Source organism: Gorilla gorilla, chromosome 21, assembly GCF_029281585.2.
Source record: "Gorilla gorilla gorilla isolate KB3781 chromosome 21, NHGRI_mGorGor1-v2.1_pri, whole genome shotgun sequence".
In the NCBI taxonomy this organism is placed as follows: Eukaryota; Metazoa; Chordata; class Mammalia; order Primates; family Hominidae; genus Gorilla; species Gorilla gorilla.
The window spans coordinates 71,210,278-71,237,372 of record NC_073245.2 but is presented as its reverse complement, the minus strand read 5'-3'; the positions used below and the strand labels follow the sequence as shown (position 1 = coordinate 71,237,372).

At 40.0% G+C, this 27,095-nt stretch overlaps 1 long non-coding RNA gene and 1 pseudogene across 1 annotated transcript in view; both read left to right on the top strand.

The window, feature by feature from the left end:
* The first annotated feature begins 8,196 nt into the window (after positions 1 to 8,196).
* Positions 8,197 to 27,095, top strand: part of LOC134757812 (uncharacterized) — a 41,454-nt gene continuing 22,555 nt past the window's right edge. The window contains exons 1-2 of the long non-coding RNA XR_010132316.1: positions 8,197 to 8,418; positions 11,913 to 12,081. This is a non-coding gene — a long non-coding RNA (uncharacterized lncRNA). The remainder of the gene's footprint in view (positions 8,419 to 11,912; positions 12,082 to 27,095) is intronic.
* Positions 8,693 to 8,985, top strand: LOC115931695 (small integral membrane protein 30-like; annotated as a pseudogene).

The following is a 27,095-nucleotide window of genomic DNA, read 5'->3' as shown; positions in this document are numbered from 1 at the left end:
TTGTGTTTTAAGCTAAGTGTTATTACAAAAGAATCAAAAAGCTAAACAAAAGTCCCGGCGCGGTGGCTCACGCCTGTAAAATCTCAACACTTTGTGACGTCGAGGAGGGTGAACCACCTGAGGTCAGGAGTTCAAGACCAGCCTGGCCAACATGGTGAAGCCCCGTCTGTACTAAAAATACAAAAAATTACCCAGGCATGGTGGCAGGCACCTGTAATCCCAGCTACTCAGGAGGCTGAGGCAGGAAAATCGCTTGAACCTGGGAGGCAGAGATTGCAGTGAGCCGAGATCATACCACTGCACCTTAGCCTGGATGACAAAGCAAGACTCTGTCTCAAAAAAAAAAAAAAAAAAGTTAAAAAAATTTTAAAGTTTATAAAGCAAAAAAGTTACAGTATGCTAAGATTAATTTATTATTGAAGAAAGAAATGTTATAAAATGAATGTAGTGTATCCTACGTGTACAGTGTTGATAAAGTCTACAGTAGTGAACAGTGACGTCCTAGACCTTCACATTCACTCACCACCCTCTCACTGACTCAGCCAGAGCAACCTCCAGTCCTGCAAACTCCTTTCATGGTAAGTACCCTACACAGGTGTACTATTTTTTATAATCATTTATACTGTATTTTTATTGTATCTTTTCTATGTTTAAATACACAGATACTTACCATTGTGCCCACAGTGTTCATTACAGTAACATGCCCTACAGGTTTGCGGCCTAGGTATGTAGTAGGCTATACCATCTAGGGTTGCATAAGTACACTCTAGGATGTTTGCACAATGATGAAATTGCATAATGACACGTTTCTCAGTATACATCCCCATCGTTAAGCACCACATGACGGTCTATAAAATAATGTATAGACGTATACACGTACATACGTACTTACATGCATACGTATGCGTGTTTGTATTAGCTCCCATGGTGTGTTTTAACATGTTCTTTTGTCCCTTGTATTTCCTTGAAATCACTATGTTGATCTAGAAACTTGGTCAGATTCAGAATTTTTGTTTCTTTTAAGATAGGATCTAATTCTGTTGCCCAGGCTGGAGTGCAGTGGCACTATCATAGCTCACTGTAACCTCCATCTCCTGAGCTCAAGTGATCTTCCCACCTCAAACTCCCATGAGTAGCTGGAACTAAAGGCACATACCACCACGCCTGACTAATAGATTTAATTTTTTAAGGCTAAACTATTTCCTGTGTAGTGTTGTGTGGTTCTAGTAGGAGTTATGTAACATCTTTTTTTTTTTTTTGAGACAGAAACACTGATGTGTGAACATAAGCTTTCATTCCTCTTGAATAGAATTTCATTCCTCTTGAATATCTAGAATTCGGTTTTTTGAGTCGTATGGAAAATACAGGTTTAACTTTATAGGAACCGCCAAAATATTTGTTTATTTTTAATTTTTTAAAAATAAAGACAGGGTCTCACTAGGTTGTACTATGTTGTCCAGACTGCTCTTGAACTCCTGGACTCAGGTGATCCTCCTGCCTCCGTGCCCCAGAATGCTAGGATTATAGTGGTGTGAGCCACTGCACTGACCCCAGATTGTTTTTTCAAGTGGATGTATCTTTGTGCATTCCCGCCAGCAGCAAATGAGAGTTCCAGCTGCCCTACATCCTTGTCATCTTTGATATCGTCAGGTTTTTTCTCGATTTTTTTTTGCTTTTTAGTTTTGTCTTTGCAATAGCTGTATCATACTGTGGCTTTAATTTGCAATTCCCTAATGGCTAATGCCATTGAGAATCTTTTTTTCTTTTCTTTTCTTTTCCTTTTTTTTTTTTTTTTTTTTGCACAGAGTAACAAAACTGAGCCATGGAGCATCATTTTATATGCATATTTGCTGTTTTTTTTAATTCAAATCCTTGTTCAAACATTTTGCCCATTTTTGTATTGAGGTCTTTGCTTGTTTGTTCTCATTTTTTAAATTTTATTTCAATAGTTTTTGGGGAATGGGTGGTTTTTGGTTACATAGATAAGTTCTTTAGTGGTGATTTCTGAGATTTTGGTGTACCCATCACCCGAGCAGTATACACTGTACCCAATGTGTAGTCTTTTATCCCTCACCCGCCCCTAGTCTCTGACATCCATTGTATCATTCTTATGCCTTTGTGTTCTCATAGCTTAGCTCCCACTTATAAGTGAGAACATATGATATTTGATTTTCCATTCCTGAGTTACCTCACTTAGAATAATGGTCTCCAATTCCATCCAGGTTGCTGTGAATGCCATTATTTCAATCCTTTTTATGGCTGAGTAGTATTCCATGGTGTGTGTGTGTGTGTGTGTGTGTGTGTGTATCACATTTTCCTTACCCACTTTGTTGGTTGATGGGCATTTAGGCTGGTTCCATATTTTTGCAATTATGAATTGTGCTGCTAGAAACATGCCTGGGCAAGTGTCTTTTTCTATTTTTTCTTTTTGAGACAGAGTCCTGTTCTGTCACCTAGGCTGGAGTGCAATGGTGTGATCTTGGCTCACTGCAACCTCCGCCTCCTGGGTTCCAGCGATTCTCCTGCCTCAGCCTTCTGAGTAGCGGGGATTACAGAAACCTGCCACCACGCCCGGCTAATTTTTGTATTTTTAGTAGAGACTGGGTTTCACAACGTTGGCCAGGCTGGTCTTGAACTCCTGACCTCAAGTGATCCACCCGCCTTGACCTCCCAAAGTGCTGGGATTACAGGCATGAGTCACTGCGCCCGGCCATGTCTTTTTCATACAATGACTTCTTTTCCTCTGGGTAGATACCCAGTAGTGGGATTGCTGGGTCAAATGGTAGTTCTCCTTTTAGTTCTTTAAGGAATCTCCATACTGTTTTCCATAGTGGTTGTACTAGTTTGCATTCCCACCAGCAGTGTAGAAGTGTTCCCTTTTCACCACATCCATACCATACCACATCTATTTGTTTTTTAAATTATGGCTGTTCTTGCAGGAGTAAAGTGGTATCTCATCGTGGTTCTAATTTTCATTTGCCTGATAATTTGTGATACTGAATTTGAGAGATCTTTATATATTCTGGATATAAGTCTTTTACCATACACACACTTTGCAAATATTTTCTCCAAGTCTGTGGTTTCTTTCTTCATTTTCTTTAGCAGTAACTTTCAAAGAGCAGAGGTTCAAAATTTTAATGAAGTCCAATTTATTCATATTTTTCTTTTATGGATTGTGTTTTGATGTTATCTTAGAAATCTTGGCCTAACCCATAGTGACATACGTTTTCTCCTAGAAGTTCTGTAGTTTTGGCTTTTATGTTTTCACCAATGATTCATTTTGAGTTGATTTTTGAGTATGGTGTAACATCTGGGTCAACTTTCCTATTTTTTCATATGGATATCCAATTATTCCAGCATCATTTGTCAAAAAGACGATCATTTCTCCATTGAATTGCCTTCATCTCTTTGTCAAAAATCAATTGGCCATATAAGTGTGGATCTTTCTTTGGATTCTATTCTATTCCATTAATCTATGTATACATCGATCTATGTATCCCTCCTTTCAGCAATAACAAACTGTATTGATTATTGTGACTTTGAAGTAACTCTTGAAATCATCAGGTATTTTGAGTCTTTCAACTTTGTTCTGTTCTTTTGGCACTTCTAGTTCCCTTGCCTTTACATACAAATTTTAAAATCAGGTTGTTTACTTCTACAAAATTCTAGGATTTTGTTTGGGATTGCACTGAACTTATAGGTTATTTTGATGGAATTTATATCTTAATAATATTGAATCTGCCAATTCAAAAATATGGATCATCTCACCATTTATTTAGATCCTATTTTCTTTCTTTCATCAGTGTTTGGTACTTCTCAGTATGCTGATCTTGCACATATTTTGTTAGATTTTAGCCCACATATTTCATTATTTTCAGTGTTCTTATAAATGGTACTTAAAATTTTTTCATTTTGTAATTATTTATTGCTAGTCTATAGACATTCAATTAATTGAACTGACCTTGCATACTGTGACCTTGCCAAATGCCTTTACTAGTTCTGGGAGATTTTAAAATAGAATCTTTTGTATTTTCTACATATACAATCATGTCACCTTTGAATCAAGAGTTTTATTTCTTTATCACCAATCTATATTACTTTTTTTTTTCTTGTTCTTGCTTTATTCCACTGGCTAGGGCCTTCAGTATGATGTTAAATATAAATGGTGAGAGTGAACATCATTGCACTGTTCTTGATTTTAGGAGAAAGTTTTCAGTCTTTAATCATGAAGTATGACATTAGTTGTACGTTTTGTGTAATTGTCCTTTGTTTGATTGTGAAAGTTCCCTTCTGTTCCTAGTTTTGGAGAGTTTTTATAATGAATTGATGCTGAATTTTGTTCAATTATCTTTTTTTCTTCTATTGAGAAGTTTATATAGTTTTTCTTCTTGGGTCAATTGAATTACATTCATTGATTCTTAAATGTTGAACCAATTTTGCATTTCCGGGATAACTCCCCCACTTTGTCATGATGCATTATTCTTTTTATATGTTGCTGAACACAGTTTGCCAATATTTTGTTGAGGATTTTTGTTACCTATGTTTATGAGGGATAATGGTCTAAAGGATTTTTTTTTCTTGCAGTGTTTATTTCTGGTTTGGGTATTGGTGTAATTTCCTCATAAAATTAGTTGGCAAACATTTCTTCTTTTCAATTATCTGGAAGAATCTGTGGGAAATTGTATTATTTCTTCCCTAAATGTTTAGTGGAATTCACCACTGAAGCCATCTAGGCCTGGAGTGTTTTTGTTGAAAATTTTTTTTTTTTTTTTTTTTTTTGAGACGGAGCCTTGCCCTGTCCCCGAGGCTGGAGTGCAGTGGTGTGATCTCAGCTCACTGCAATGTCCACCTCTCAGGTTCAAATGATTCTCCTGCCTCAGCATCCTGAGTAGTTGGGATTACAGGCGCCCGCCATCACACCCAGCTAATTTTTGTATTTTTAGTAGAGGTGGGGTTTCACCATGTTGGCCAGGCTAGTGAAATATTTTAAATGACAAATTCAATTTCTTTGATATATACGGGAATATGTAAGTTATTTATTTTCTCTTTAGTAAGCTTAGGGAGCTGACATTAGTGATCTGTTTTCTTCTTTTTCTTGGTCAGGCTAGAGGCTTATAAATTTTGTTCCTCTTTCTGAGGAACCAGTTTTATGTTTGATTTTCTTTATTATTTTTGTTTTCACTTTCATGAGTTTCTGCTTTTCTCTTTATTATTTGCTTATTTCCACTTGCTTTGGGTTTAGTTTACTCTTGTTTTTATAGTTTCTTAAGGTGGTAGCTTAGGTCGTTGATTTGATAGCATATATATATATATATATGCTATTAGTTTTCCTCTAAGCACTGCTTTAATTGCATCCTATACTTTTGATAAGTTGTTTGTTTGTTTTAATTCAATGCAAAATATCTTTAATTGCCCTTTTGACTTTGACTCATGGGTTATTTGAAGTGTGTTAATTTCCAAATATTTCAGGATAATCCAGACTTCTTTTTGTTATTGGTTTTTAATTTTTAATTCCTTTGTGTTCAGATAACATACTCTATTTAATTGAAATTCTTTAAAAATTGTTGAGGTTTGCTTTATTTCCTAGAATGTAAACTACCCTGGCATATGTACTGCAAGCATTTGAAAAAAAAAAAGTGTGTGTTCTGTTTTTGTTGTGAGGAGTGTTTTATAAATGCCACTTATGTTTCTTTCATTCATAAGACATTTTTGTTAGGTATTCTATGTCTTGTCATTTAAAATGTTTCTACCAATAAGAACCTATTATCAGGCTGGGCACGGTGGTTCACGCCTGTAATCCCGGTACTTATGGGAGGCCAAGGCAGGTGGATCACCTGAGGTCAGGAGTTCGAGACCAGCCAGGCCAACATGGTAAAACCCAGTCTCTACTAAAAATACAAAAATTAGCTGGGCATGGTGGCACATGCCTGTAACCCCAGGTACTTGAGAGGCTGGGGCAGGAGAATAGCTTGAACCCAGGAGGCAGAGGAGACAGAGGGTGCAGTGAGCCGAGATTGCACCATTGCACTCCAGCATGGGTGACAGAGCGAGACTGCGTCTCAAAAACAAACAAAACAAACAATAACAACAAACAAACAAACAAAAAACTGTTATCAGCCTGGATTGTTTGCCCAATCCTGTGGCCACAAGTCCAAGGTGATCTGATTGGTGCCCTCTTCCGTATTGCATGGCTAGAGTTGAGGGTAACTTTTTCCAAAGGCATCTGGGCTGCTGACTAGACAAAAACAATAAAATGCTCACTGCAGTCCACCCTTTGATTTTCTTTTTTTTTAATTTTTAATTTTAACTTTAAAAAATTTTTTATTTATTTTATGGAGATGGAGTTTCCCCATGTTGCCCAGGCTGGTCTCAAACTCCCTGACTTAAGCAAACTCCTGGACGGAAGCTATCCACCAGCCTTGGCCTCCCAAAGTGCTGGGATTGCAGGTGTGAGCCACTCTTCCTGGCCTATGCTTTGATTCTCAAAGGCTCATGCACACCTATACTTGTGCACAGACTCGTGTTCATAATCCCAACGTGTACAAAGTTGAAAATTTTTCCCGTATGCGTCTTTTAAATAACTCAAAACCTCCCTTCTTTTACAAATTAAGACCATGTTCAGTCACATTCAGTTAAAACATAGCTCCAAGCCCAGATTCACTGTGTGAGATGCATACTCCTTTTGATCATGTTTGAACATTATTCCTCTTGTTTCAGCAGCCTGTGTGCTAGATGATAAATGAACACACTCCTACCCATCCAAGGAGGCTGTGGTGCAGAACAGCCAGAAAAAGTATCCTCTGTTGGGTGTGATGGCTCAACCCTATAATCTCAGCACTTTGGGAGGCTGGGACAAGAGGATTGCTTGGGTCCCGGAGTTTGAGACCAGTCTGGGCAACATAGTGAGATCGTGTCTGTACAAAAAATTTTAAATTAGCCAAGTGTGATGGTGCGTGCCTGTAGTCCCAGCTACTTAGGTGGCTGAGGTGAGAGGATCGCCTGTGCCTGGGAGGTTGAGGCTGCAGTGGTTGAGGCTGCAGTGATTGTGTCACTGCATTCTACCCTGGGCAACAGAGCAAGACCCTGCCTAAATATACTATATATGAAATATATGTGATGAATGAAATATATATTTTATATATGGAGTATAATATATATAATATGTGGAATATATATAACCTATATTATATATAGAGTATAATATATATGAAATATATATTATATTATATATGAAATATATATTATATTATATATGAAATATATATTATATTATATATGAAATATATATTATATTATATATGAAATATATATTATATTATATATGAAATATAAAATATATATGAAATATATAATATATATGAAATATATAATATATACATAAATATAATATATATTTTATATAGTATATTTCAAATATATTATATATTATGTTATATATTCTATATATTCTGGTTGGTGCAATAGTAATTACGGTTTTGGACTGTGATTTTAAAATTATAACTAGGCTCAAACACATCTTTATTAATCAAAATAGGAACCATTACAATCAACACATTTTTTACCAATGAGAAATAAGTTTGTTTATTCCTGTAATGTAAAAATCTGTGCGTCGGGATTTGACAAACTCTTGGAAAGCATTTTCTGCATGCTGCTGGTTGTGGAAGCGTTTTCTCTGGAAAAAGTTGTCAAGATGGTTGAAGAAGCAGTAGTTGGTTGGTGAGAGGTCAGGTGAATATGGCAGACGAGGCAAAACTTTGTAGCCCAATTTGATCAACTTTTGAAGCATTGGTTGTAGGACCTGCGGTCGGCATTATCCTGGAGAAGAATTGAGTCCTTTCTGTTGACCAGTGCCGGCTGCAGGCTTTGCAGTTTTTGGTGCATCTCATCGATTTGCTGAGCACACTTCTCAGATGTAATGGTTTTGCCGGGATTCAGAAAGCTGTGGTGGTCAGACCGTCAGCAGGCCACCAGACAGTGACCAGGACCTTTTTTTGGTGCAAGTTTGGCTTTGGGAAGTGCTTTGGAGCTTCTCAGTCCACCCACCGAGCTGGTCATCGCTGGTTGTCGTATAAAATCCACTTTTTGTCGCACATCACAATCCGATGGAGAAATGGTTCATTGTTGTTGTGTAGAATAAGAGAAGACGACATTTCAAAACGACAATGTTTTTGATTTTCGCTCAGCTCATGAGGCACCCACTTATCGAGCTTTTTCACCTTTCCAGTTTGCGTCAAATGCCGAACGACCGTAGAATGGTGGACGTTGAGTTCTTCAGCAGCTTCTGGTGTAGTTGTAAGAGGACCAGCTTCCGTGATTGCTCTCAATTGGTGGTTGTCAACTTCCGACGACTGGCCGCTACGCTCCTCATCTTCAAGGCTCTCCTCTCTTTTGCAAAACTTCTTGAACCCCCACTGCACGGTATGTTCATTAGCAGTTCCTGGGCCATTGATGTTGCGAGTTGTCTCCACTGCTTTACAATCCATTTTGAACTCGAATAAGAATATTGCTCAAATTTGCTTTTTGTCTAACATCATTTCCATAGTCTAAAATAAAGAAAAAAATAAACAGCAAGTAATAAGTCATTAGCAAAAATAAATAAAGAGAGAAATGCTCATTAAGATGATGTATGACATAACCACATTTAAGAATGTATTCCAGTCCTGTAATGGCTGCTTCCTGGAAGGTAGTGTTAAGTGGAACCTCTTAATCTCAGCATCCGGAGCTCCAGGAAGGGAAAATTTCAAGTCAGATAGAATTCTATATACACCATTTCTTTGGAACCTTCAGCCATCAAGATTCCAACATCATGACCTCAGTTTCAACACAGTTGTCCTTAGTCCTCATGTCACTGCTTTTGGTGCTGCCTGTTGTGGAAGCAGCAGAAGCCGGTGATGCAATCGCCCTCTTGTTAGGTGTGGTTCTTAGCATTACAGGCAGTTGTGCTGCTCGGGGGTATATGCACGAGAAAGAAATGGACAGATGTGAGTTTGAAAGGCCTACTGAATCAAACCTCACCCTGAAAACCTTTGTGCTATAGAGGCTAAACCTGAGCTTTGGGGTCTGAAAGTTTCCAAGAATCAGTAAACAAGGGAGTTTTACATTTTTCGTTGTTTCCATGAAATGGGAACAGACATACGTATATAAATTGAAAAAAAATGTTTTCTTTAGAACAAATAATGCACAGAAAAATGCAGTCTATCATTTGTATTTGCCAGTTAGAAAGGAGGTCAAACAAGTAAGATAGCTGAAATTTACATAAGTAATATTTCATAGTTTTAGAATTCTCAAAGAATGTGAAATAGGAAGAAGGAAGTTCTTGCCCAGAATCTTAGGAAATCACCAATGTTCGGTTATAATCACTGCCTCCCGAATCGTTGGGGAGTTTTCTCCATCTTTTTATTAGATTTTTGTTTTGTTGTCTCCCAAGTTAATATTGTATTTAGATATAAGAGAGTCAGCCAAAAAGGGAAACTTTTTTCTCTGGAGAAAAAACATTTCGAAAAATGTATTCAGTGTATCTAATACTGAAATGCAGAAAAAAATTAATATTAGAAAAAACTATAGATGTTGACATGGAAAAGAGATTTAATGTTAAGAAAAAAACTTTACATTAACTTAGCAACACCCTCCTGATAAGTACTATATTGAATATAAACCCATTATGTTGTTAAAAAAAGAAGGTATTCCAATATCAAACGGCAAATTTCAACAATGCAAAAACTGCAATTACTTTTGTACCAACCGTATATTATATGGATATATAATATATATATATCTTCAAGATAACTGTTCCTCTTTTTTTCCTAGTCTATCAACGTGTTGCTTTTAATGTAATAGACCAATTAGCTGTTATGTGCAATGTTCCATTTCACTGGGAACAATGTATGTTCCAAAAGGAGAGAGGACTCTGAGAAGAACTGTAAAGGAGTAAAAGGAAACATCATCTGGTATTTTCTCTTTCAAGATGGAGAAAAATGCATTTGCGCAATCAAAAGTGTATACCAGGGCCAGGCACGGTGGCTCATGCCTGTAATCCCAGCATTTTGGGAGGCCAAAGTGGGAGGATCACTTGAGGCCAGGAGTTCAAGACCAGCCTGGCCAACATGGCAGAACCCCATCTTTACTAAAAATACAAAAATTAGCTGGGTGTGGTGGCACATGCCTGTAGTCCCAGTTACTCAGGAGGCTGAGGATCGCTTGAACCCAGGAGGCAGAGGTTGCAGTGAGCCAGGATCGCGCAACTGCATTCCAGTCTGGGCAACAGGGAGAGACTCTGTCTCAAAAAAAAAAAAAAAGTGCATACCAGGCTAAGTGCAGTGGTTCATGCTTGTAATCCCAGCACTTTGGGAGGCCAAGGCAGGCGGATCACTGGAGGTTAGGAGTTCGAGACCAGCCTGGCCAACATGGTGAAACACTGTCTCACTAAAAATACAAAAACTAGCCGGGCATGGTGGTGCACGCCTGTAATTCCAGCTACTCGGGAGGCTGGGGCAGGAGAATCGCTTGAACCTGGGAGGCGGAGGTTGCAGTGAGCTGGGGTCACTCAACTGCACTCCAGCCTGGGTGACAGAGAGAGACTCCGTCTCAAAAAAAAAAAAAAGTGCATAACAGTTTCTAGGCATTGTATTGATTTTTCCTGGTGAGAGGAAAATGGGAGTTGGGTTGGGATCGACACTTGGAAAACCACCTGATTAAGCTAAGGCTAATTCACCTGGCACCCTGTGCAGCAGCTGAATTGCAGATTCAGTGGGGATGTCACAGGGGTCACCAAGCACACCCTTTCCAAGTGTTTGATGTTTGGGACTATCTACAATATACTACAACCACTGAAATGTGTACTTAAAACATTTTTTAGAGGTAACAATGCTTTCTGATTGCTATTTTGGAGGAAAGAGGAAGTTCCAGTGTCTCGTTTTTGGCCCTGCCCACCATGGTGGCATTTACTCCAGGCCTTAACAAGCCAATAGGTGACGATGCCTGATTCTGAGGAGATCCATCTATATATCTACATCTGGACAGAAAAGACCCTTGGGGTGGGCTTGCTATTGGTGGACTCGATCCCCACTCCATCTCTGGATCCACATAGACCTCACTCCAAAGGGCAGACCATGGTGATGTCGAGGTTCCTAGGATCCCAATAATTAGCATTACTTAGATTTGATCCAGTATCCAGTAGACCAAAGGTTTTGGTATGTTCTTTCTCCCAGGGCACATTTCTCTTTGGGGAAATGTGAGGAAGAAGCCCTCCAGGTTGCCTTGGTGATTACGTGGGTCTCAAGGCTACCTAGACCATGTTACTTATGGTCTCCGGTCTCTAGACTAGAGACTCTGGATCAATGAAGTGACCCAGCGTACAGAATTAGATACCAGTTCTTGACTTCCTTATGTCTTACTTTCATTAGACCTGGACTTATTTTATTCTTTTTTTTTTTTTTTTTTTTTGAGACGGAGTCTCACTCTGTCACTCAGGTTGGAGTGCAGTGGCACGATCTCAGCTCACTGCATCCTCTGCCTCCCAAGTTCAAGCGATTCTTCTGCCTCAGCCTCCTGAGTAACTGGGACTACAGGCGCCTGCCACCATGCCCGGCTACTTTTTGTATTTTTAGTAGAGACAGGGCTTTACCATGTTGGCCAGGCTGGTCTCGAACTCCTGACCTCAGGTGATCCACCCGCCTCGGCCACCCAAAGTGCTGGGATTACAGGTGTGAGCCACCGAGCCCGGTCTATTTTATTCTATTTTTATTTTATGGTTGCATACAAAAGGATGGAGCACCTGTCACTTTAATTCCTGGGAACCCTCTAATTAACCACAACTAAAGATCTCTGGGCCTTACACCAACCATGTTGTGAACCAATAAGCACACCTGCCTTGTTGCCTATTATGATTACCCGGGCTCCTTGGCTTCTGGCAGGTAACCGTGGCCACGTGGACCAAGCCAACGCCGGCTCCTCTCATCTCCATTGAGATCAGCAAGGCAACTCCAGCCTGTACCACCAACATCCCCAGGCCAGGAGAACAGCCAGTGAAAGCCCATTTGAAAGACTGCCATATTCCTCACCAATGCATTTCTCAAGGCCAAGGTGAGTGGAGAGCCTTCCAGCCCTCATGGGAGCCACATGGAGGTGGGAGGAGCCGGTAAGGGGGAAACCCACTGCAGTTCCAGTGCGGCATTCCTGTCTCCTGAAGTCTTTGAATTCTTTCTCTGTCTTATGCCAAAGTGTCTCTGGCTTTGCCATGTCATTTTGCACAGAGCAGCATTCAGAACATTAGCCAAAGCAGCAAACTGCTAAAGCAGCTGCCCACGCCCCCTGAAAGAATGCACCTAAATCAATAACTTCATTCCAGCTGAGAAATAAACGCCACCCTCTATGCCTGGGGACCTTAAGTCCCTTCTCATGATGACTATACATATCTTTTGTTTGCTTTGTTTTTGTTTTTATTTACAGTATGACTATACATATTGGTGCAGCCATGCCCTTCCTTCAAGAAGCAATTCTTCATTCTCCTTCCATAATAATGCATTTCACTCCCAGGCCTGGTTGAGTTTCAATTCTGGTTACCAGCCAGGTAAAAATGTGTAGTAGCAGGGCATGAGAGCGTGGTTATTTTCCCTCAAAGGGCGAGGACTCTTCCTAAGGGAGGAGAGGCACAGTGGAGTGTTGCAGAGTGGTAGGACCGGGGGAGTCTTGGAATATTTCTGGATATTTTTATTCCAGTTCCATCTTGTCGGGCTTTCTTTCTTTCTCAACCATTGCCCTCACTTTTGGTTAAAAGTACTGTAGGCCAGGCATGGTGGCCCATGCCTGTAATCCCAGCACTTTGGGAGGCCGAGGCGGTTGGATCATGAGGCCAGGAGTTCGAGACCAGCCTGACCAAGATGGTGAAACCCCGTCTCTACTAAAAATACAAAAATTAGCCAGGCATGGTGGCGGGCGCCTGTAATCCCAACTACTCGGGAGGCTGAGACAGGAGAATCACGTGAACCCAGGCAGCAGAGGTTGCAGTGAGCTGAGATTGCGCCACTGCACTCCAGCCTGGGTGACAGAGCGAGACTCCGTCTCAGGAAAAAAAAAAAAAAAAAAAGTACTGTAGACTGTGAATTCAACTATGTTAATATACAAGCTGCAGGTTCAGTCTCGGATGGGTTCAGTTTTCAGCCTACTTATAACCAGTTACAGAGTTTTTTAAAACTTAGTTGTAGAAAGACTTGAATATCCCCCCCTTTTTTTTTCTTTTTCTTTCCTTTTTTTTTCTTTTTGGATACACAGTTTCACTCTGTTGCCCAGGCTAAAGTGCAGTGGTGCAGTCTCAGGCAACCTCTGCCTCCCAGGTTCAAGTGATTGTCCAGCCTCAGCCTCCCGAGTAGCTGGGATTACAGGCACCTGCCACCACACCTGGCTAAATTTTGTATTTTTAGTAGAGACGGGGTTTCACCATGTTGGCCAGGCTGGTCTCAAACTCCTGACCTCAAGTGATCCACCCACATTGGCCTCCCAAAGTGCTGGGATTATAGGCGTGAGCCACCTTGCCCAGCCAATATTCCCTTTTTTGAGGCAAGCATTTTTAGATTTGGGTTACTATCATTTTTGATTTGGCCAGTGCTCACAGAAGCCACCACTGTATTTCATATTGCTTTTGCATGTCTCGTCCCCTTTTAATTGGCCTCTAGATGATGATAAGGGAAAAAGGCAAGGCATATGTATAATATGCTACTAATTTTATTGAGAAGTAATTCACATATTACAGAATACATTTTTAAGTACACAATTCAGTGCTTGTAGTATATTCACAAGGTTGTACAACCATCACCATTATCCAGTTCCAGAACATTCTTATCACTCCAAAAAAAAAAAAAAAAATCCTGTTCTCATTAGCTGTCACTTCGCATTTTTTCCTCCTCCAGCAATCTGTTTTCTGTCTCTATGAATTTGCCTCTTCTAGACATTTCACATACATGAAATCATACAATGCATTGACTTTTGTGTCCAGCTTCTTTCGCTTAGCATGGTGCTTTCAAGGCTTAGTGTGTTGTGGCATGTATCAGTATTTCATCTTTTTGGCTGAGTAGTATTCTATTGTATACATTTTTAACACAGTTTGTTAACCAGTGGATAGACATTTGGATTGTTTCCACTTTGGGCTATTATGAATAACATGAACGCTGGAGTACAAGTTTTTGTGTGAATTTGTGTTTTCCTTTCTCCTGGTTATACACCTGGGGGAGAAGTGCTGGCTGATATGGCAAGCGGCTGCACTATTTTACATTCCTTCCAGCAGTCTGCGGAGGTTTCAATTTCTCTATTTCCTTGCCAATGTAGCTATCTTTGATTATAGCCATGTGAGTGAGTATGAAGTAGAGTATGTTGCCTTTTATGTAAACACAAGAAAGAAAAATATATCTGTGTGTAATTGCTTAGATATACACAGAGTGGCTCTGGAAGATTACATGGGAAACTGGCAACACTGGTTGCCTCTAGGGAGAAGAACTGGGTAGCTGGTGGCTGATGTAGAGGGGAGATTTTATGCCACCCACCCTTCTCTAAGATATTAAGTTTAGAGCATGTGCAAGTATTACCTATACAAATAATTAAATTAATATGAACTTAAAATTAAATTTGGCCGGACACGGCAGCTCACACCTGTAATCCCAGCATTTTGGGAGGCTAAGGTGGGTGGATCACCTGGGGTCAGGAGTTCAAGACCAGCCTGGCCAACATGGCAAAACCCTGTCTCTACTAAAAATACAAAAATTAGCTTGGCATGGTGGCGTGCACCCGTAATCCCAGCTACTTGGGAGGCTGAGGCAAGAGAATTGCTTGAACCTAGGAGGTGGAGTTTGCAGTGAGGGGAGAACATGCCACTGCACTCCAGCCTGGGCAACAGAATGAGACTCTGTCTCAACAACAACAACAAAAAATTAAGTTAAATGTATTATAGCAGGGATTGGCTAACTATGGCCTGTGTACCAAATCTGGCCTGCCACCTGTTTCTGTATGGCCCGTGAGTTAAGAATAGTTTTTACATTTTTAAATAGTTAAACAATCAAAAGAAGAATATTTTGTAGCACATGAAGTGATAGGAAATTCAAGTTGTAATATCCATAAATAAGCTTTTATGGGGACACAGCCATGCTAATTTGTTTACTTTTTTCCGTGGGTGCTTTTGTGCTGCACTGGCGAAAGTGAGGAATTGTGCCAGGGGCTGGATGTAGCATTCTCATTGCCTTAAACTGCTACTTGGCACAATGAGAATTGCAGTTACACAGTTAAAAAACAACAGGATTTTGAGTGCTACATATATTGCCACACTCTAAAAAAATTATGAGTACATATCTTTCATGTTAAAGAAAGAAAGAAGATAAAAGTAGACTTTGAATGTCTGTTTCTAAGGCATAATGGAGTGTGAATTATTTTGCTGTCACATCACATGACAAAACATTGTATCTTGTGTGATGACGTGATAGCTCTTCTAGAAGAGGATGAAATGCATCAACATTGCAGAGATCATGGCAGAATTTCTTCACAGAAATTAAAATGACAAAGAATCCATAACTGAAGTAAATTATCAAGTAGTTCGTTTGTTAAGCAAGAAAGAAATCTGTTTATAAATAGTAAGTTAATTGCATGATGTTTGATTACAATGGCTGAATAAATGTACCCAGAAAAAACAAACTTGTTTAAGAGTATTAGCCTTGCATTGAGGATAGTTGGTTGAAGAGTTTGGGACATTGCGAGTAGCATCAATAGTCCACTAAAAAACAGGCAGTTTTTTTGTTTGTTTGTTTTGTTTTGTTTTTTGAGATGTAATCTCGCTCTGTTACCCAGGCTGGAGTGCAGCAGCGTGATCTCGGCTCACTGCAATCTTTGCCTCCTGGGTTCAAGCGATTCTCCTGTCTTAGCCTCCTGAGTAGCTGCGACTACAGGTGCACACCACCACGCCTGACTAATTTTTGCGAGGTTTTTTTTGTTTTGTTTTTTTGTTTTGTTTTGTTTTGGGGTTTATTGAGATGGAATCTTTCTCTGTTGCCCAGGCTGGAGGGCAGTGGCGCGATCTTGGCTCACTGCAACCTCCGCCTCCTGGGTTCAAGCGATTCTTCTGCCTCACCCTCCCGAGTATCTGGGACTACTGGCACGCACCGCCACACCCAGCGAATTTTTGTATTTTTAGTAGAGAAGGGGTTTCACTATATTGGTCCTGCTGGTCTCAAACTCCTGACCTCAGGTGATCCACCTGCCTCAGGTGATCCACCTGCCTCAGCCTCCCAAAGTGCTGGGATTACAGGTGTGAGCCACCGTGCCTGGCCAATAGGCAGTTTTTAAAAATCTTGAGAAGTCAATGCCCAATTTGAAGTGACTGGAGGAGTAGCTTTTATGCATGTAACAGCTATAGGGGAGAATTTTTTTTTTTTTTTTTTTTTTTTTTGAGATGGAGTCTTGCTCTTTTTCCCGGGCCGGACTGCAGTGGTGCTATCTCAGCTCACTGCAAGCCCCGCCTCCCGGGTTCACGCCATTCTCCTGCCTCAGCCTCCCAAGTAGCTGGGACTACAGGTGCCCGCCACCATGCCCAGCTAATTTTTTTTTTTTTTTTTGTATTTTTAGTAGAGACGGGGTTTCACCGTGTTAGCCAGGATGGTCTCAATCTCCTGACCTCATGATCCACCTGCCTCGGCCTCCCAAAGTGCTGGGATTACAGGCGTGAGCCACCGCGCCCGGCCAGGGGAGAATATTTTTAAAGAAGTTGAAAAAATATTAATTCATTACAGTCAGAAATGGAATCTATTAAGGTGTGTTACAACTGATGACAGTAAAAATATGTGTGGAGCAGCAAGAGGCTTAGCTGGACAACTCTATAAAGCGTGCAGAAATGTAAGAGGTTTAAAGCCTATGAAATTCATTGTATTATATATCGATATTTTGAGGAAAATATTTGAATTGTGTGTTATTGAATGAGTACTGTTAACACTGAACTTAACTCTTGTGGACTTAATCAGTTCCATGAATTTTTATCAGAAGTAGATGATAAATACCTTGACTTGTTCTACCACACAGAAATTTGAAGGCTCATTGGTAGTGAAGTTTTATTGACATATTTTGAGCTCAGACCAAGAGTTTAGTTTTTCAGAACAAGAATAGCCTCTGTCAACCACTATTATACCGTAGTATAATAATGCTTAGAATTTGCTGTGAATTTGAAAGTATTTCTTAATAAATTCAAGCTAATGTTAAAAGGCAAAACAGTGCTTATATGCAAAACTTATATTGTGGTAAAGTCATTTTGCCTTTACTAATATTGTGTGGGTCACAGCTGATGTTGTGTCACTTTAAATACTTCCCATGCTGTCAAAAGTTGAAACAAAAAGGAAGATCTCCATTTCCATACAAATTTCCTGTGGAATTGTTTTTGGAATTCAAGCTACAGAGTAAGCAGTGTTTCTTAGAATGTGATGTATGCTGAAAGGAAACTTACATGCTTCAAAGTCTATTTAACTGTGCAATAGAAGAGTTTCCAAATAACCTTCAATTCGAAGTGATTAATACATAATGAAATGAGTGATTAATACATGCTAAAAGGCAAATATCAAGGAAAAAATCTAATAGAATTCTGTAAATGCCATACATGTGATGAATATAAATTACATTTAAATCACAACTGAATTCAATTCAATCACAATTAAATTCAATTAAAATCACATGCTTGTGGACTGATATCAGAATTGGCAGTACCTATCTTTGTGAAAAGACATTTTCAAAGATGAAATACGCAAAATCTCTTTACAGGTCAGCACTGATAGATGAAAATTTGCAGTTGGTTATGATGATAACCCCCAATTAAGTAAAATGTTACCTCCCCCCCCAATAAGCTTCATTCTTCTCATTAGTAGAGCTATAAAACAAAAAAGTACTTATTATCATATTTTGAATTTCATCAGTTAAAATTTTGTGAAAATTTTTTTTCCTCTCGTTACATAATTGCCTGTTTAACATCCTTGAGTTTGCCCACAAAGCCTAAAATATTGACTTCCAGGCACTTACTTTAAAAGTTTACTGGAGTAACGTTAGTGACAATTTCTGAGTAAGAACCTCTAAAAATTCTCTTCTCCAGAAGAGCAATGAGAAAACTGACAAAATAGTCAAAATCAACAATTTTTTTTTTTCTGAAACGAAGTCTTGCTCTCGCCCAGGCTAGAGTACAGTGGCGCTATCTCGGCTCACTGCAACAAAATCTACAATTTTAGAACTTTGAAAATTAACCAAAGGTTTGCAGCCATTAGGAAAGCATGTATTTAAGAAAAATGGCTGAATCTTGATAAGAATAGTGAGCTTTGTGGTATCTTAACTTCCCCTATTTCTATTTCCCTTTCTCCAGTTTTCTGGCAGCCTTGAAAACCAATAGCAGGCAATCAAAGTGAAAACCAGAGCTTGTAGTTACCAGAGAGAATGAAATGAGGTTGAAGCTCTTTCAAAGCCTCCTTCTCAGGAATTATCATTATTTTACCCATCTGGTTTGCTTGCCATGACTGGAAGTTTGTTTAGTGTTAAAAGCCTTTTCCTTGGGGGCATTTGTCAAAACAATTAGGAGGAATTGTTTAATTTTATGCCTGCTTGAGGCAGTAGGTAACAGTTGGGACAAGCAATAGGCTAACCAAAAAGCTGAAAAGGAAAAGTTGGGGAATGAAATGCCATGAAAAGCCATAGGATCTTTGGAAAGCACTCACCCAAGGCTATGCACAGGCTTATGATGAACCAGTGAGGTTCTTTCATCTCTGGGTCACCTTGAGGCTCTATGCAAGAAGGAAGTAAAGACGAAGGCAGATTTGTCAGCTGCCTGGTTCAGTATTGAAGGCATGCTCCAACATATGCACAAAGCTCCCTGGCAAAGACTGGGAGAGTTGCTGATAACAAGAATTTAAGAAAATGTCTTTCTAATAATTAGCTGACCACTAAGCTAACAGAGCAAAGACTTCAGTGGCCACACATTATAAGAAATGCAGATTTTATGGAATTTATTCAGAAAAGTCACAAAGAAACGACGACAAGAAGTAGCAATAACAATAAATAGTAACATCAACAAATCCTGGGGAAGGGAGAGAATTTGATTTTCAGAGTTGACATAATATGTTATTTTAAGAGGCTGGTTTTCAACAAAAAATTATGAGACATGCAAGGAAATGAAGTATTGCCCATACATAGAAAAAAGGAGCAATCAGCCGGGTCCAGTGGCTCACGTCTGTAATCCCAGTGCTTTGGGAGGCTGAGGTGAGTGAATCACCTGAGGTCAGGAGTTCAAGACCAGCCTAGCCAACATGGTGAAACGTCATCTCTACTAAAATACAAAAATTAGCTGGGCATGATGGCGGGTGCCTGTAATCCCAGCTACTCAGGAGGCTGAGATGGGAGAATCGCTTGAACCTGGGAGGCAGAGGTTGCAGTCTGCCGAGGTCGCACCATTGTACTCTAGCCTGTGTGACAGAGTGAGGCTCTGCCTCAAAAAAAAAAAAAAAAGAAGCAATCAATAGAAACTTCAGAGGAAGCCCATGTAATCCCTCTCAATATCAACACAGTCTCTGTCAATATCCAGCAAACATTTTTGTGGAAACTGACAAGCTGATACCAAAATTCATAAGGAATAGCAAAAAACCCAAAATAATGAAAACAATTCTTGAAAAAGAACAACAAAATCGGAGGACTCACTTTCTAATTTCAAAACTTACTACAAAGCTACACTTATGAGGACTATGTGGATATATCACATCATGCGTAATAGAATTGGGAGCTCAAAAGTAAACTCGTGAATTCATGGTCAGTTGATGTCCCCCCCGCCCCACCCCCAAGCTTTCCTTCAGTATAAGAGTCAATTGATTTTTGACAAGAGTGCTAAGACAATTCAATGGTGGAAAGAATAGCCTTTAAAAAAAAATGGTGGTAGAACGACTGGATATCCATACCTAAAAGAAGGAAGTTGAATCCTCTTTTGAGGTAATATCCAAAATATCATTGTCCAGATCGATGTCATGGAGCTTTTACCCTATGTTTTCTTCTAGTAGTTTTACAGCTTCACATCCTTTTTTTTTTTTTTAGACAGAGTCTCACTCTGTCTCCCAGGCTGGAGTGCAGTGGCACTATCTTTACTCACTGCAACCTCCACCTCCTGGGTTCAAGCAATTCTCCTGCCTCAGCCTCCCAAGTAGCTGGGACTACAGGTGCATGCCACTATGCCTGGCTAATTTTTTTGTATTTTTAGTAGAGATGGGGTTTCACTATGTTGGCTAGGCTGGTCTCAAACTCCTGACCTCAGGTGATCCACCTGCCTCGGCCTCCCAAAGTGCTGGGATTACAGGCATGAACCACCACGCCTGGCCCAGTTTCACAGTTTCACATTTTTAATCCATTTTTTGTTTGTTTGTTTTTTATACGTGAAGTAAGGGTCTAATTTCATTATTCTTCATATGGCTATCCAGTTTCCCCAACACCATTTATTGAAGAGATTGTTTTCCCCATTGTATGTTCTTGGCATCTTTGCCAGAAATCAATTGACCGTAAATGCATGGATTTATGTCTGGGCTTTTTATTTTGCTCCATTGGCCTATGTGTCTGTTTTTATCCCAGTACCATGCTGTTTTGGTTACCATAGTTTTGTAGTGTATTTTGAAGTCAGGTAGTATGATGCCTCCAGCTTTGTTCTTTTGGCTCAAGATTGCTTTGGCTATTTGAGGTCTTTTATGGTTCCGTACAAATTTTATTATTGTTTTTTCTGTTTCTGTGAAAATTTCATTGGGATTTTTATAGTGATTGCATTGGACCTGTAGAAATCTTTGGGTAGTATGGATATTTAAACAATATTAACTCTTCTAAACTATGAACACCAGATATTTTTCCATCTATTTGTGTATTCTTCAATTTCTTTCATCAGCAATTTATAGTTTTCAATATACAGATCTTTCACTTCCTTATCACATTTATTCCTAAGTATTTTTATTTTGTAGCTATTGTAAATTAGTTATTTTCTTGATTCCTTTTTGAGATAGTTTATTGTTAGTATGTAGAAATGCTACTACTAATTTTTGTATGTTGACTTTCTTTCTTTTCTTTTTTTGAGATGGAGTTTCACTCTCATTGCCCAAGCTGGAGTGCAATGGCACAATTTCGGCTCACTGCAACCTCCACCTCCCAGGTTCAAGCAATTCCTGCCTCAGCCTCCTGAGTAGCTGGTATTATAGGCATGCGCCACCACGCCCAGCTAATTTTTTGTATTTTTAGTAGAGACGGGGTTTCACCATGTTGGCCAGTCTGGTCTGGAACTCCTGACCTCAGGTGATCCACCCACCTCCACCTCCCAAAGTGCTGGGATTACAGGTGTGAGCCACTGCGCCCAGCCTGTATTACAAAGCGCCTAACCTGCAACTTTACTAAATTAATGTGTTAGTTCTAACAGTTTTTTTAATGGAGTCTTTAGGATCTTCCATATATAAGATCATGTCACCTGCTAACAAAGACAGTTTAACTTCTTCCTTTCCAATTTGGATGGCTTTTTTTTTTTTTCCTTGCCTACTTGCTCTGGCTAGAACTCAGTATTGTGTTGAATAGAAGTGGCAAGAGCAGGCATCCTTGTGTTTTTCCTGATCTTAGAGAAAAAACTTTCAACTTTTTACCATTAAGTAGAACACTCGCTGTGGACTTGTGATATATGGCCTTGACTGTGTTCAGATACATTCTTTCTGTACCTAGTTTGTTGAGATTTTTATCCTGAAGCAATGTTTAATTTTGTCTAATGCTTTTTCTGTACCTATTGAGATAATGATATGGTTTTTGTCTTTTATTCTGTTAATGTGTTATATCACATTTATTGATTTGCATATGTGGAATCATCCTTGCATCCCAAGGGAAAATCTCATTTCATCATGGTGAAGGATCTTTCTAATGTGCTGTTGAGTTCAGTTTGCTTATATTTTGTTGAGATTTTTGCATCTGTGTTCATCAAGGATGTTGGTCCATAATTTTCTTTTTTTGCAGTGTTCTTGTCTGGCTTTGGTATCGGTAAAACTGGCTTTGTAAAATGAGTTTGGAAGTATTCCCTCTCTTCAATTTTTTGGAAGAGTTTGAGATGGATTGGTATTAGTTCCTCAAATGTTTGGTAGAATTCACCTGTGAAGCCATCAGGTCCTGGGCTTTTCTTTGGTGGGAGATTTTTGATTACTAATTCAATCTCCTCATTTGTTATTGGTCTGTTCAGATTTTCTATTTTTTCATGATTCAGTCCTGGTAAGTTGTATGTTTCTAGGAATTTATCCATTTCTTCTAGGTTCCCCCTTTTGCTGGCATGTAATTATAATATCTTATAATCCTTTGTATTTCTGTGCTATTGATTGTAATTATTCCTCTTTCATTTCTGGTTTTACTTATTTTAATCTTCTCTCTTTTTTTCTTAGCCTAGCTAAAGGTTTGTCAATTATGTTTGTCTTTTCAAGAACCCAACTCTTAGTTTCATTGATCTTTTTTATTATTTTTCTAGTCCCTATTTTATTTATTTCTGCTCTGATCTTTATTATTTTCTTCCTTCTACTAACTTTGGGCTTTGTGTGTGTTTCTTTTTCTAGTACCTTGAGGTATGATGTTACGTTGTTTATTTGAGATCTTTCTTCTTTTTTGATATGGGTATTTATGGCTATAAACTTCCCTCTTAGAACTGCATCCCATAAATTCTGGTATGTTATGTTTCCATTCTTGTTAGTCTCAAAATATTTTATTTTATTTATTTTTAGAGACAGTGTGTCACTCTGTTGCCCAGGCTGGAGTGTAGTGGCATGATCATAGCTCACTATAACCTTGCACACCTGGACTCAAGTGATCTTCCCATCTCAGCCTCCCAAGCAGCTGGTACTACCAGCATGCACCACCACACCTGGGTAATTTTTCTGTGTTTTATAGAGACAGGATCTCACCATGTTGCCTGGGCTCAGGCAATCCTCCCACCTTGGCCTCCCAAAGCGCTACGATTATAGGTGTGAGCCACCGTGCCCAGCCCTCAAGATAATTTTAAATTTCTTTTTAGCTTCATTTGTTGTTAAGGAGCCTGTTGCTTAATTTCCACATAACTGTGAATTTTCTGAAATTCTTTCTGTTAGTGATTTCTAGTTTCATACCATTGTGGAAAAGATAAGATACTTGATACGATTTCAATCTTCTTAATTATGTTAAGATTTGGTTTTTGGCCTAGCATATTATCTATCCTAGAGAACATTCTATGTGTGCTTGAGAAGAACGTGTTTTCTGCTGCTGTTGGACGAAATGGTCTGTATATGTCAGTTAGGTGGAACTTTGTTTGTTGGTTGGTTGGTTTGTTTTTGAGATGAAGTTTTGCTCGTGTTGCCCAGGCTGGAGTGCAGTGGCACGGTCTCGGCTTACTGCAACCTCCGCCTCCTGGGTTCAAGCGATTCTCCTGCCTCATCCTCCCAAGTAGCTGGGATTACAGGCATGTACCAACATGCCCTGCTAATTTTTGTATTTTTAGTAGAGACTGGGTTTCACCATGTTGGGCAGGCTGGTCTCGAACTCCTGACCTCAAGTGATCCTCCCGCCTCAGCTTCCCAAAGTGCTGGGATTACAGGCATAAGCCACCACGCCAGGCTTGGAACTTTTTTTGTGAGACAGGGTCTCACTTTGTCACCCAGGCTGGAGTGTACAGTGGTGCCATCTCGGCTCACTGCAGCCTCGACCTTTTCGGTTCAAGTGATCCTCCTGCCTCAGTCCCGCAAGTAGCTGGAACTACAGACGTGCACCGCCACACCTGGCTAATTTTTGTATTTTTAGTAGAGATGGTGTTTCACCATGTTGCTCAGGCTGGTCTTAATCTCCTGAGCTCAAGTAATCTGCCCACCTTGGCCTCCCAGAGTGTTGGAATTACAGAGGTGAGCTACCAGCCAACCAAACCCTTTTTTTTCTTCTGCATTCTTTATTTTTTATTTTTATTTTAAGTTCTGGGACATACGTGTGGGATGTGCAAGCTTGTTACGTAGGTAAACGTGTGCCATGGTGGTTTGCTGCACCTATCAACCTATCACCTAGGTATTAAGCCCAGCGTGCATTAGCTGTTTTCCCTAATGCTCTCCCTCCCTACTCCCCGACGGGCCCCAGGGTGTGTCGTTCCCATCTCTGTGTCCATGTGTTCTCACTGCAGGCTGAACTCTTTAGATATTAATAAGAATAAACCTGCAGTAGACTGAAGCACATCACATCGAAAATGTCAGTATGATACTAAATAAATTATAATTAATAATGACAGTAATAATTGATCACAGTTGGAGGATGCTAGGGGATCTATACATTGTTTTGAAAATGAGTAAAGAGAGGGGATCAAGCACTTATCTTGCCTTTCCTATAACGACTGTATATTCATGTAACCAAATATGGATGGGAGGAAGTTTCTTTTTCAAGAAGCATAATACATGGAAAGAGAATGCTAAAATTGGATTTTGACGATTTTTCAGCCTCTGGAGAATTAGTGAATGCAGATATTCAATATCAATGGTTGTTCACAATAAAAGGAGAGAAAGCAAGACATTATGTTTTTCCCAATGGAAGTACACAGCACCGCCTGTAAAGTCATCTTGTAACAAAATCAGATTTGAATCTGATGAAGCCTCTAGGCCCAGCGGCCAATCTTCGTTATTGAATTCAGGAATTCAATAAACGAATTCCAGACTGTGGGAAATAAACCATTTTAAGGAAGAAAACAGGGAGATAGAGGAAGACTTATAAATTCAGAGACCTGGAAGTCATGTCAAGGAATCTTGTTTCTTGAATTCTTATCTTTTTAATGCTAAAATAATTCATGAGACAATTTCAAATTGAAAATGGACAAGTGAGGGGTTATTTGATGATATTAAGGGAATGTTGTTGATACTTGTAGGTGTGATAATGATATTGTGATATTTTAAAAGTACTTATCTTCTAGGATAAATAGCATTTTCCAACAGAGACAGAGACTGATTTGCCGACCTCTTAGTGGTACAGAGGTGCTGTGATTCATGGGTCCGTTAGTTTTGCTACAAACAGAGGAGGAGAAATCCTTCACGTGAAAGGTGGGAAGCCCTGTGAAGCTGTCAACCCTCCAATAGTCTGATATTTTTCTGCCAATTTACCTGAAGGTCCAACTTCAGTGGTCAAATGATCTAATTCTCACAAGCAAGCAGCCAGAGTTTAACACCAGCTTATCTACTGCATAATGACATTTCCAACCCACCTCATCTCACTTCAGCCAGTTCAACATTTTAAGATTCTGCTTCTTTTAACCCTCTACTTCTGTTAGCGACTTTCATTTTAGTTGAGGCCGGTGGGTGGGGGGTGGTTTCTTAGTCTCTTAGTCTGTTCAGGCTGCTATAACAACATACTATAGACAGGGTGGTTTGTGAACAACAGATATTTATTGCTCACAGTTCTGGAGGTTGAGAAGTCTAAGATTAAGGTACACAGGCAGCATCTGGTGAAGGCTTCTTTCTTATAGATGGCACCTTCTTACTGTATCTGTACATGGTGGAAGGGGCAAGGCGGCTCCCTGGGGCCTCATGTTTTGTGAAGGCACTAATCCCATTCATGGGGGAAGCTCTCATGATCTAATGACCCCTCAAAGTCCCCACCTCCTAATACCATTGCCTTGGGGGTTAGGGTTTGTACCTATGAATTTGTGGAGAACACATTCAAACCATAGCAGGGTACTTTGAATTGCAAACCTCAGAAACCTTATTCAAACTAGATTGGTCAAAAGAGAAGAGTACCTGTCTCATGTAACTGGGGAATCCAGAAGCTCATTTTACACATCACTGAAACCAGATATCTGAGTTATCAGGATCAGACTAGGTCTCCTGCCTCCCTCCTCTCTCTGTGCCACCTCCTCCTGTCCCTTTGTCAGTGTGCTTTCCTTGTGACAAAGAGGATGGCTTCCAGGACCCTACAATTCCCTTTTCCCATGCCTGCGTCCCGAAAGGCATTGAGGTGGCTGGATAGTGTTCTGTTTTATTTAACCAATACTCAATTAATGAATATTTGCCTAGTTTCAAATCTTTCAATATTTTATGTGATTCTGTGATGAAAGTCGTTGCAAGTAGGGCCAGTGGCACAATGCTCTTTTTCAGATAAAGTCCTAGAAGTAGAAATGCTGAATCAAAGTTTATACATTAGTTCCACCCAACCCCCACCATCACACACAGGCACACGCACATGCATACACACACACACTGATTGTTCTCTTTCCCCAGCTTCAGTTTCATGGTCCATCCTGTCAACCACCCTCTTGCTAACACCCTAAACCCATTGCTCTTTACCCTCTGATCACATGTGTTGGCAGAACCCCAGTCTGGGATGAATCAAGTATGTATCATGCATATACCTAAGTAGCTAAGTTCTGCGGACAGAAGCCCACAACAGGATAACCTGATTTCCCAGCTATTCCTGATCACCAACATCAACTAAACCATCTGTTCTCAAATCCTTCTTTCCTCAAGTCAACACATTCTCCCTTTCTCTACAAAGATGTGTCAGACTTTCTATTCTCTCCTCAAACCTCTGACTTCACCGTTTCCTACCTTCACCCTTCCCACCTTCTATTGCGGAGAGAAAACAGTCCACGTGCAAGCACCCTGTCACCCACCTAGCACTGAAGGTTCACCCTGTCAGCATCGGGCTGTCCCTCCCAGGGCCCCACCTGTGCTGAGGATCCTCTGCACTCCGCCCTCTCTGGAGTCGTCTTCTTTGGATAATTCCCCTTTCTTCTGCATATTCAATCTCTCCCTCCTTTATCTTCAACATTGAAACACTCAGATTGCTTCAATCTTAAAAAGCAAGGCCAGGCATGGTGGCTCAAGCCTGTAATCCCAGCACTTTGGGAGGCTGAGGTGGGCAGATCACCTGAGGTCAGGAGTTTGAAATCAGCCTGACCAATATGATGAAACTCCGTCTCTACTAAAAATACAAAAATTAGCCAGGCGTGGTGGCACATGCCTGTAATCCCAGCTACTCGGGAGTCTGAGACAGGCGAATTGCTTGAACCCAGGAGGCAGAGGTTGCAGTGAGCCGAAATCACGCCACTGCACTCCAGCCTG